At 38.0% G+C, this 12,327-nt stretch overlaps 1 protein-coding gene across 1 annotated transcript in view; it reads right to left on the bottom strand.

Moving 5' to 3' along the window:
- The window catches only part of slc8a2b (solute carrier family 8 member 2b), a 127,992-nt gene extending 117,845 nt beyond the window's left edge, over positions 1-10,147 (bottom strand). Inside the window, 1 exon segment of the mRNA XM_035943945.2 lies at positions 9,999-10,147. The gene's annotated coding sequence lies outside the window, so the exon portion shown is untranslated.
- Between the last annotated feature and the right edge of the window lie 2,180 nt (positions 10,148-12,327).

The raw sequence follows: 12,327 nt of genomic DNA, 5'->3' as shown, positions 1-12,327 counted from the left end.
ACCAAGAAGTCACATTTTTACTTCTACTTAAACAATCACAGTTCTTAGTTGAATATTGCTTAAACAACAAATCAGCAGTCATGTGTCCATATAAATGGCAAGTAAATCTGAAGAAAACTTTTGAAATTTGCAAGAATTAAAAAAAGAAAATGCTTATCATTCTTTTTTGAAACCAACTGCTTTAGAGCAAAAATGTAGACTGTGTAGTTCATGATCATAGGCTATGATACGTAAATAAGAGAGTAGAAGAAGAATGAAGCAAAGCTAAATAAACCCTGAAGAAGAAGAAACAAACAAAACTTCTGAAAAATGGAAAGAAGGGGTTTTAATCCAGGAAAGTTGTAGTTTTTCTAACTTTCTAAGAGGAAACAGCTGATGTGAGTTCAATAAACTTTCTCAGAAAAGGTATTTACATTCCAGGTAAGTCTTTAAAAAGATATTTAAAAGTGAACATGGGAATGTTTCTGCAAAATTGAGGACGTTTTTAAAAAATTCCATAAACTTTTTTGAGTACAATACTTCCTACTTCCTCAAACATTCAGCTGCAAAATAAAGGTGAAATTTCCGGCTCTCTGGTGTAAAATAATCTATATTTTTAACCTATTTTTTTGCATGTAATGAATTATTACACAGCTTTTTTTCATGTCTCTGAGAAGATGGTGTAATTATTTAACAACTATGATAAAATTCTAACAAAAGATGATCAAACAGATGGTCTAGTAGCTATTTTTCTTCAGTCAAGGATACATTTTTTGGCGATTAATGATATAAGGAAGTCAACAGCTGTGTATGTGTTGCTCTTTAAAATTTGTGCTTTTGAATTTGTTGCCAAAGAGGAAAAAGTTTGTAAATCCATTAAAACCACCTCCTGCTTGTCATTGTGTATCTGACCTAAAGGCCTCGACTAAAGGTTGACATCTGGTGCATTTATCACGAGTAAAGACGGCAAAGTTCATAATCAGAAACAGTCCTTCGTGGATCCGTCTCTCTAATCACTGTGATCTTTCATCCTGCAGAGCTCCGTCTTTCCTTTACTATAGTTAATACAGTGCAGTTTGCATCTCGCAGCCTTTTAAAGGTCGAGTCAAACAAAAAACATTCCAAAATAACACCCAATAAACTGTCCGTATAAGCTTCACTCCAAACAGAATGAAGTTCAAGGACTAATCCATCAAAACTGATCTTCTAATCAGCCTCGGTGTTGGTCGCCGTGGCAACAGAGGCCCTACATGTCCCGACCCGTCCAGAAACAAAATATTACAGTTCAGAGACTCGGGGGTTGTGGCTGCTCTAAATAGACTCGAGTGGTTTGTTTGTGAGAAATGAGGCATGAAGTGATGGAGAACTTTCAGAGACTTCTTCTCTCTCCAGGGAAGCTTTTACTGAGAGAGTCTCAGACATGTTCGGAATCACAATCAGCTTTATTGCCATCGACTTTACAAATACGAGGAATGTGAGTCTGTAAGCGCTGACAAGGAGCAAAGACTTAAAGATGGACAAAAAGATTTTTAAAAAAGCATGTGTTGGGAGTCAATAAACCGGAAGTACAGCAAATCCAAGAGATCATAAGTAGTAAAAGGTAATAGAAATGTTGGTAATGTGCAGGAGTGTGCAAATTAATCACCTGAGAATGTGCAATATTACACAGTAGATGGCATAAATAACTGAAGACATGCACAGGAAAATAATAATAATCCTATTTAAATAGCCTCTCTTCACTTAAACCAAACCTGATTGTTTTATTACACAACATGAAACTTGATTTTTTAAATTCCTTTGTAAAGGAAAATGTACTGAAATGCTTCAGTTTAAGTCATTCTAGTGTTTATTCTGTGTATGTTCTTCGCCCCGTATGCTTCAGTAAGTAAACTACATTACCCAGAGTGCCTTTCAACAGCAAAGAGTATGCCTGGACCACTGACTGTATATAAAAGATGGACATATGAAACATTAAACCTGCGTTCTCTCTGACAGCCAGTAGGGTGGATTCTCCGGTTGCAAAAACAAGTCATATTGTATAGAAGTTTATAAGAAAATGACTCCACTTCTCACTGGATTTATTACCTCAGTGAAGATTTTTTTAAAGAGTTAATGGTCTTAATTGATAGTTTTAAGTCTCCTTCAATACAACCTGATGTTAATTTTGCAAATTAAGGTCCCATTCAATAAAACACCTCCGCTTAATGCGGATCTACTGCTACATTTGAATGAAATATACACTGTAATGAACATTTTTCAACAGTTTTTAATTGGAATTTTTGGAACATTGTGGGGTGTATTGGGCCGATTTTCTTTGTGTTGTTCAAATGCAAGTTAACCCTAAAATACAGCCCAAAAAATATGTACACTGCTCAAAAAAATTAAAGGAACACTTTGAAAATACATCATATTTTAATGGGAAAAAATAACAAGCTGGATATCTACATTGATATGGACTGGATAATGTGTTAAGAACAAAAACATGCCACATTGCTTGATAGAAATGAAAATGATCAACCTACAGAGGGCTGAATTCAAGACACCCCAAAACTGAAAGTGAAAAAATGACGTGGCAGGCTGGTCCATCTTTCTGAAATTCCTGGGCAGCAACTCAAAATGGTACTCAGTAGTTTGTATGGTCTCCACGTGCTTGTATGCAGCCTGATGATGTCGGGGCTCTTAATGAGACGATGGATGGTGTCCTGAGGTATCTCCTTCCAGATCTGGACCAGAGCATCACTGAGCCCCTCTGAGCACCCCTCTAGTGCACCTGTTTCTAATTTCATGAACACCAAAGTAGCTGAAATGGATAAAAAAAAAAACACCTCTTTTACTTACTGGACCAGATCAGTATCCCAGAAGTTTAACTGTCTTGAGGCAATACTTAGATTAAAAAGAGTTCCTTTAATTTTTTTGAGCAGTGTATTTCACTCATTATTTTTATTCTTTGACAGTGTTTGATTATAAAATCACACTGTTTTACTGCATTTAAATCACGAAAAAACACATTATATCACTGATATGTGTCATTCTTTGAAAGAAAAATGGTAGCAATCAAAAACCAAAAAATGGTGAATAACTTTCTGAATGTTATTTTACAGATTTTAACAGTTCTTCTGAATTGCAGATAATAAAATTATTATATACCAAAAATTCAAAATCGAAACTCAATGCTTCAAAAATGAACCAAAGCTTGACAAAACGACACAAACTGTTGAACTCTTTTCTGTATATTTACAACTTTACAACACATGAACAATATATCACTGCCGTTTATATCGAGAAAACATTAAAACACTTAAAAGTTTTAAAACGACTCACCATATTGACTTTATCTCTCATTTACTTTTCAATTTCAGTTCCTGCTTCCTACCTCAGGGTTTTACCGCCACAATGAAAGTTGTCTAAAAGCAATAAATAAAATGAGAAAATCAATTGTAGGAGATCCGCTGGGTAAGAAGGTATGACTCTCATCGATGCTAGCAGCAGGTCTTCTACCGGAGCAACGAAGGTCATTCATCTGCTAATTTGAAAAAACTGCAGCTGCTGCAGTTCTGTTGGAGTTTTGTTGAAGTGCAGTTTTAAACACTTCAGCAGAGTTCAGTCAGTATCTCCAGTCAGAGCTAGTGCATTAATATTAGAGTCTGTAGGTACAATATAGACAAACACTCATGCACTGTGATGACGATGTAAAACACAAGAGGGATGAAAGTCTGTATATGTTTATGAGTAGCAGTCGACTTTGCGAAGCCTTTTAAAAGACATTTCTGGCTTTCATAACATATTGTAGAATCAAAACCGAGAAGAGACAATAAGTACTGCAACTGGTTTTCTACAAATCATCATGTCAGATACAGAAAAAAATTTTGGATTTTAAACCTACAATTCAAATGGCCAACATCTAATACAGCAAGAACTGTCTGTAAAAGAGATGGTTTGTACAGGTTTAGTTCTTGTTTGTGAATATTTTTCTGGACGTTTCAATGAAAAATAAGTTAATTTGGTTTCTAAATTATAGATTTATTCCCTGCAAGAACAAGATGATATGATTCACGACAACGTTGACATCATGAATGGAAGTGTACAAACCTTGTGAAAGCAAACAAGTAAAATGGAAAAGAGGTGTTTGGTCCTCCAAAATAACCCTCAATTTTCAGAGTCAATATGGACACTTTGAATTCAGGCAGAAACCTAAAAAGCTCCACTCTGAAACATATGAGGTGCAATAAAGAAGTTCAGAGAATGCAGCTATCATAAACAAAACTGTAATTGATTCAAATTCACTGTTGAAGTAGTCTGCGCAGCGATACTCTGCTCCCAGTGCTCCTGCAACACTCGCAAACAAGAAAAACACTCAGAGAGCGCCAAGGCTGCTCAGTCGTATAATTTCTGACGGAAAAGTCCCAATAAGTCCGCAGCGGTAGATTTGTAGTAGGATCACAATCATGTGATCGTCAGCAGGCAGCTGACGTAGTGTTCACTTGTTGTCATGGCTACAGTGACGGCATGCTGCTATCTCGCAGTGATACAGAAATCTTTAACAAATCCATGGATCCAGACTATAAGCCACATTACTGCCAAAATCGAATCACTTGGTCCTTGTGTCATTTCTGACATTCCCTGAAAATTTCATCCAAATCCGTTGGTCTGTTTTTGAGTAATGTTGCTAAAAGAGAGACGGACAAACGTACAATGAACGTCTTAAAAGTCCACCACATTCCTTTGTGGAGTAGGAATTCCTGTAAATTCCATAATGTGACACTATCTGCAGTGAATGCTGCATATCTTAAACTGCATCAAAATGGTGACCATTCAGCTTGAATTTAATTTTGGGGGACAAATCTGGTGAGTGAGGCGAGTGGAAAGTAACGATTGTGTTGTTGTGACTATAAAAAACTATGTCTCTATGACTGGGTGCACAGAACATTGAAGAACCTACATGTCATCAGTTTAGCTTGTTTGCAACACCTCAGGACGTTAAAGCAGAACTCTGAGTTGTTAGTTCGACCCTGAGAGATGAAATCCTAGTGAACGACCAAATGACTACTGTGAAAATTGCTGTTTTTACTCCTGATGGTAGATCCTGGGAAGGTCGGGATGCTAACCAGGGATCTTCTAGCTGCAAGGCAACAGTGCTAACCAGCAAGCCACTGTACAGCCCCTGCACACCAACCAGCCATCCATCCATTATCTATACACTGCCAAATCTTCATTAGGGTCATGGGGGGCTGAAGTCTATTCAAGCTGACTTAGGGAGAAGGTAGGGGACACCCTAGACAGGTCATCAGTCTATCACAGGGCTACACATAGAGACAAACAATCACATTCACACCCATCTATCAAGCCACTGTGCAGCCCTCGCACACCAACTAATGGTCACAAAAAACAAACATTTAGTTGATAGTACAACGTCGCATGATCTCCTGATTCATGACACGCACTACAAACAGTCCCACAACTTTCTGATCGATCCTGCATGCAGACTTTACTGGACTTGAGGGTCTAACTGGCCTGATATAAAAAGACAGAGAACCATTTCAGCAGCACAGAGATCTACTATCAGCTCCAAAAACAACCAACATGTACAGAAGTTGCGTTACCCAGCATGACTTTAAACATTTCCTGCCATCTCATCCCACACCTGAATGGCTGCCCTCATTTAAATGCAAATACCTACAGCAGTTGTAGATGAAAACATAAATTGCATCGAGAACCACTTCCAGTAGTGGAGGTTCAGACGGCTGGCAGGGGAATACTCAACTCTGTGCATGGACTCATACTATATCTGGACATAATGCAAGCGTGAAGGTCGTAAAGTGTCACTTTGAAAACACTGGAGAGCTCTTCCCTCAATTTATCAGAAGCAGCTCCAGCCGCAGGGCGAAGGCCGAGTTCAGCAGCTCTCACAGAGGACACAACGCTGCCATCGAGGACACTTTCATCTATTCTTTCCTGACAACTCAACTGGCCGAGTCTCTTTATGAATTTGTTCCCTCTGCATCAGTTCAGTGACCTTCTTTCGACCCGTCGGTGGTAAAAGTCAGCAGCTCTGACTCTGGCTGGTATCGAGTTATGAGAAGGATTCAAACGGAGCAAAGTTATATTTAAATGAAATGCTCTGACAGATTGAGTCCATCACTCAACAGTGGAGAAAAACACTTCAGTTTGTCTAAAACTAAACTATGCTGCAACCATCTCACCTGTCATTCTTTAGCTTCTTTCACTTAGCTCCGCCCACAACGACTGTAATTAGTTTAAAGAAATAAAAATTTAATTGACTGTTTCCATCGGGATTAATAAAGTATCTTTCTATCCATCCATCCATCCATAAACGAACCAAAACAGAAGGACAAACCCTAATTCCAATGACGTTGGGACGTTGTACCAAACGTAAATAAAAACAGAATAGAATGATTTGCAAAACTTTTTCAACCAAGTTCATCAGTTTGAACACCGAATATCTTGTCTTTGTAGTATATTCTATTGAATATAGGTTGTAAATATCTACAAATCATTGTGTTCTGTTTTTAGTTACATTTTATACAACGTCTCAACTTCACTGGAATTGGGGTTTGTACACTGAAGAGCAGCCAGATCATGATGTTCCACAGAATGGGCTGATAAAGGGAGACTAAACCAAGGAAACTTGATCATTAGGAGTGAGACAAACTGGTGATAATGCAGCACATCACATCTCTTCCTCTAGAGATACAGTATATATACTCTGGCTCCAAATGCTGCTATTTGTATTAAAATATGCAGAATCTCTAAACAGATTCCCAGTTTAACTCCCAGAGTCAACACTTCATGACTCCTTGCGGTGGCTTTTGTCAAAATAAGTGAGTAAAGTGGACAGAAACGAACTAATCTGCTGAGTGGCTGAACTGTCATAAATTTGTAGGTGGCAGGTCCTGATATGTGTGCAACTTTTCAAACGTTTTCGAGTACGTTTAGGGCCTCAAAAATGTGTTTCTTTTGTCTGACAAAGAAAGTATAATAATGAACCCAGGGATTTTAATAGGGTCTATCCACCCTCGGTTTCTGACTAGAAAGCATTCTGGCTCGGTGGCTGCTGTTTTACATTTACTGTACGTCCATTAGAGACTTGACTTTCAAAGCAGCGGAACATCACGTTTAGATTTTTCTCAACTTTCTCAACTTTTAGAAATGCTTTCCATTTCCCATGTCTCTTTGGTCAACTGCTTGTCAAACTTGGTCTGACTTTATCGCTGAGTGTGGAGGAGACGAGTCACTCAGTTCCCATCATCAGCTCACCCCTGCCGCCTCTGGGACGCTGCAGCTGCTTTACACTGGAGAAAGACGTAGATTAGATTTGACATAAACTTCAGCTCACATTAGTTTTACTGTATGCAGGCTCATGGTGACATATAGCACAGTGGAACGTAAAGCTGCTGGTGTTAAAACCTCGGAAGTGAATAAAACAACAACCATAAGGGGGAAAAAATGTAAAAAAGATTGTATTCAACATTACAAAAGTAACTTAAAAATGTAAAAATGCATCTTAAAAGAGCACTTCCTGTTTCAGAGACAGGAGTGTTTCACAAATATTGATCAAACTGTCAAAAATGAGAACTGTCTGAACCACAGAAAACCAACCCAGGAATTAGACTGATTCTAATAAAAAAGACAAACTGAGCTGCAGAAATACTGTTAAAGTCTCAGTCTGAAGTAGGATATTCACAACAAATTGACTCAACTCAAAGGAGGTAGATCTTCAACAACATCCCTAAAAAGTTTGTCTGGTGAAAAACAATGCAGTTGATCGACCTCTAACTGATGGAAGAGTTAAATAAAGTGACCCCAACTTATTTAAAACCACAAAATCAAACCAAAGAATCCTGAAAGAAACCAGCCGAGGGAGTAGACGGCTCTTCACCCTGATACAATGACTAAACCTGCACCAACACTACCTGAGAAGGTTTATTTTCATCCACGTCCGAGTTAGACTCACTGGGTGCTCATAAAAACATAAATAAATTAGATTTATTTTAACAGTTTGTGACCAAACATAAAAACAATCGATGTAAAACTTTTTATAAACGTTTCCTGGTTGTTCTTGCACATTAAAACTAACTGAGCAAGTGGATGAGATCAGAAGAAGGAGGAAGAGGAGGAGGAAGAGAAGGAGGAAGGGGAGGATGAGGAAGAAGAGAAGGAAAAATGGACAAAAGAGGAGGAAGAAGAGGAGGAGGAGAAGGAAGAGGAGGAGTCCTGCCATTAACCGATGATTCAGACAGCGTATCTTTCCCATCTGCTGTCTGTGTGGAACACTTTTCTTCACTACCAAAGACAACAACAACAACAACAACAACAATGTCTGACCAGCAACAAACCACACGGAGAAACTCAAGTTGTGCTGTTCTGAGGATTTGGATGTTAAATTTCAACTGCAACCGCCTCACCTGTCATCCTTCACTTAGCTCCGCCCACAACAACCGTAATTAAAGAAATAAAAACGAACCAAAACAGAAGGACAAACCCAACTCCAACAAAACTATTCATATATTCTGATTAGAGTATCTTGTGAGTGGGAGCGAAGCATTGTGTCCTGAGACCTTATAGGGAAACAGATGTGAACAAAATGGAGACAAACAAGCTGCTGTGACGACATATTAAAGGTTGATCGAGTCCGGATGAGAAAACATTCAGGAAGATGTGGTCAACATGGATTTAGCAAGAACTGGAGGTGACATTTTAATTATTTTTTATCGTAGCTGCTTCCCTGCTCAACGTGATAACATCCAGATATTAATTCCTAAATATCACGTTTGACATTAACGGGGCGACAAATGTCCAAAAAAAATCTGCACCAAGAGCCTAATCCATCCAGAAATGCTAAAACTCATTAATTTGCTGTTTGGGCAGTTATATTTCATGAAATAACAACATTATCAAATACTCAACAGGGTGAATATTACAGAAATGCTTCTTTGAGAGATTCTGCTGCACAAAGAACCAAAAAGAAAATCGTTCTAGCTGCTGTGTTTAATAAACTTTACATGTGGTCGAGGTCCTCCATTATCTTCCTTTATTGCACAAAACTGACAGCTTTAAAGAAGGCAATTTTGTGCACAGATGTACTGAACAAACTCATCCTTTAAAGAATCATCTGGGAAGTAAACGTGACAGTTAATGTTGATACTGATTTTAAGTGATTGTGCTCAACCTGAGGTCCACCCTTATTCATGAAGAAATCTGATATCACAGGCTATTAAAACATCATTTCTAATATGTATTGGTTCCAAATATCTGTTATCAGTCTTTCTTGATTAACAATAATCATCACCGGCCCTAAAAAAACCCTTAATGGTTGATTCTTTCAATGAGAGCGTCCTGATTTATTCACTTCTATTACAATTTTACAGTTATGGTCACCTTTATTAATGAAGAATTCTAGTTATGAATGAAGGTTCTCTGCTATAACATGCTCCTAAAACATCACATTTAATTGTTATCGGTTCCAAATATCTGTTATCGGTCTTGCTTGATTAACAATAATTGGCATTGACCCAAAAAAACCCATATTGGTTGATTCTTTCAAGGAGAGCATCCTACTTTAATCACATCTATTTAAATATTCAGTTATATTCAATCTTATTAATTAAGAATTATAGTCATGAATGAAGGTTCTCTGTTATCACAGGCTGTTAAAACATTGTTCTTAATGTATATCGGTTCAAAATATCAGTTATCAGTCTTTCTTGATCACCAATAATCGGCATAGGCCCTGGAAAACCCATACTGGTTGATCCCTATGAGAAGAGCATCCTAATTTATTCACTTCTATTTCAATTGTACAGTTATATATATAGTTATATATTCACCCTTATTAACTCTTTGATGCCCAACATGTTGGGCATCAAAGAGTCAATGAAGAAGCCTAGTTGTCAATCGGTTATCTTTCTTGATTACTTCCTTACTGCCCTATAAAATTCCACGAGTCGATCCTACTTTAGGTCAACTACAGCTCAGACAGGTTCTCCAGTGTAAATACTCACAGAGTTTCCTTCCCAGCTATGATCTTCGCTGCTCCTCTTCCTCCCAGGATTCACTAGAAATCACCGCTGAGTCCTGAGCTGCAGGCAAACATCAGCCAGGACTTCACTGAACCACATCTTACTGATTCTCTGCAGCAAACTTCTCTGATCTGGAGACTAATTTCTGCATCCAAACCTTCCTCCTCCTCTCCTTCTTTGCTCTCATTTCCTTCTAATTGAGCTCAGCTTCAATCAGCCTCTTTATTCTGCCTCTCTGCTAATTGTGTTTACATGTTCGTGGGACATTTTCTCTTCTTTTTATTTGCGCAGCACAATCACCTCCTGTCCTCGTTCCAATCATCTCTGGTCGTGTTCTTCGTGCTCGACCTCTATCCCTCCTCCACAATGACACCGTTGTTATAACGACCTCCTTTTTTTCCTGATTCTGTGTTCGGCTCCGTGGATTCATCATTCCAGAGGACCGTTAGACCTCTTGTCCTCTCTCATCTATTTTTCTGTCAATCTATTCCTGGTCGATGCATCCAAACCTCCTTATTCTCTGGTCGGCCTCTCTGGGTTCCTAACACTGATTTGATTCCATCATCACAGGATTATTGTTTATATGGAGCTGATCTGTGGCTCTCTGAGGTTATTTTATCACCGTAACTCACAAATGATAACTCCAGCTTCATTTACATCAACACCGCCGGGTGAATTTTTTATTTTCTGTGCTATTTTCATTAACCCTCTGAACTCGTCACATTTTTACTCACTATGGTTCATTTTTCACTGCAATATGAAGTCCTGCACCTCTGTAGAAACAGAACAACCATGGATAGAAGAAAGGAGAACTCAGAAATCCCTTTAAAGCAGCAAAAATTTAAAATATATACATTAAAAAGTATTTTACTATTTACAATATTATTACGACCTCTACAAACTAGACTTTTCATTCTGCTCTGCACATCAACTCTGCAAAGATGTTTCACCATGCTGAATGTATCTCCAACAACTTGCTCCTCTGGTCACTGTTCTGAGCCATGCTGCATTTATTTTATTGATCCAATAGGTCTGATTTTGCTCTCAATCGCTCTAATTTGATCCCATAATTGTGTCATCTCTGCTTTGTGGAAACACTGCCTGCAGTTCAGCTGAAAACTCAGATTTTATTGTTTGTTTTTGACTATTGGTCATAGCTGATTCAGTCATATCTTTTAAATTGTACTTTTTAACAGAATCTGGTGCAAATTATTTTTTGTTGATTATTTTAAATGAGATATGTAAACAATAGTGAGTTTAATGAAATATCATGATTTTAAGTGTAGATTTTCTCAATGGAACCAAACAGAAAGTTAGAAAATCCAATGATTCTTTCTATTTTTACAGTTTTTGCCTGATAAATGGTATCATTTTTGGTGACTTTTCAAGGATAACGGAGCTTTTCAAACCAGAAAATGAATCCATTAATGAATAAACTCATCAACTGGCAGCATTTTTAAAATCTGATAAACATTTCAGGCAAACGGGGAAACATGTTGAATCAATCTTTTCACTTAAACTTCTTCAGGCTTCCTTCACCGTCAAGTCAACAAGAGGTTTATTGACTTTTCCTCATAAGGATCGATGCTGCATCTGTTAATTTGTGACTTTACGCTAATCTTCAGATCAGTTAGGTTCAGAACTATGGATTTTACTTCCTGTTGCGGTGAGGCATGGGTCGGTACCTTGGTGTATCTCAGAACTTCTCTACCTCCAGGCCTCTTCTTTAAACTGATCTCTGTAGTGTCAGTTCAAAGCGGAAAGGAAAAGATTTTCCAATCAAAGTCCAATCAAATATTTTTTTTTTTACTCCACTGACATTTGACACTAGGAAAATCTGAAGATATTTATGTCTTCAGTGGCTTCAGTTTGTTCGTAATAATCATATTTTTTTAGTATCTTTTATTTGTTTTATGTAGAATTGAATGTTAAATGTTGTCATCCTGTTTTTTGTGCTATTTTCTTCTCGTGGCCTGTTTATTAAAACAAATTCTGCTGATTGTTTTCACACATCGTATAAATAAACTTGATTTATTTTGACAGTTTGTGGCGAAACACGGCATTTGCTTGTTGTTCCTGCACATTAAAACTAACTGAGCAGGTGGATGAGATCAGAAGAAGGAAGAAGAGGAAGAGGAAGAGGAGGACGATGGAGGAAGAGGAAAAGGAGAAGAAGCAGGAAGATGATGATGAGGAGGGGAAGTAGAGGAGCAGGAAGAGGAGGAAATTGAGAAGCATGAGGAAGGGAAGGAGAAGATCATGAGGAAGAGTAGAGGAGGAAAGAGTAAGAGGAGGAGGAAGAGGAGGAGGA

Source organism: Amphiprion ocellaris, chromosome 7, assembly GCF_022539595.1.
Source record: "Amphiprion ocellaris isolate individual 3 ecotype Okinawa chromosome 7, ASM2253959v1, whole genome shotgun sequence".
In the NCBI taxonomy this organism is placed as follows: Eukaryota; Metazoa; Chordata; class Actinopteri; family Pomacentridae; genus Amphiprion; species Amphiprion ocellaris.
Note: the sequence above shows the minus strand (reverse complement) of the source record. Positions and strands in the feature narration are given on the sequence as shown.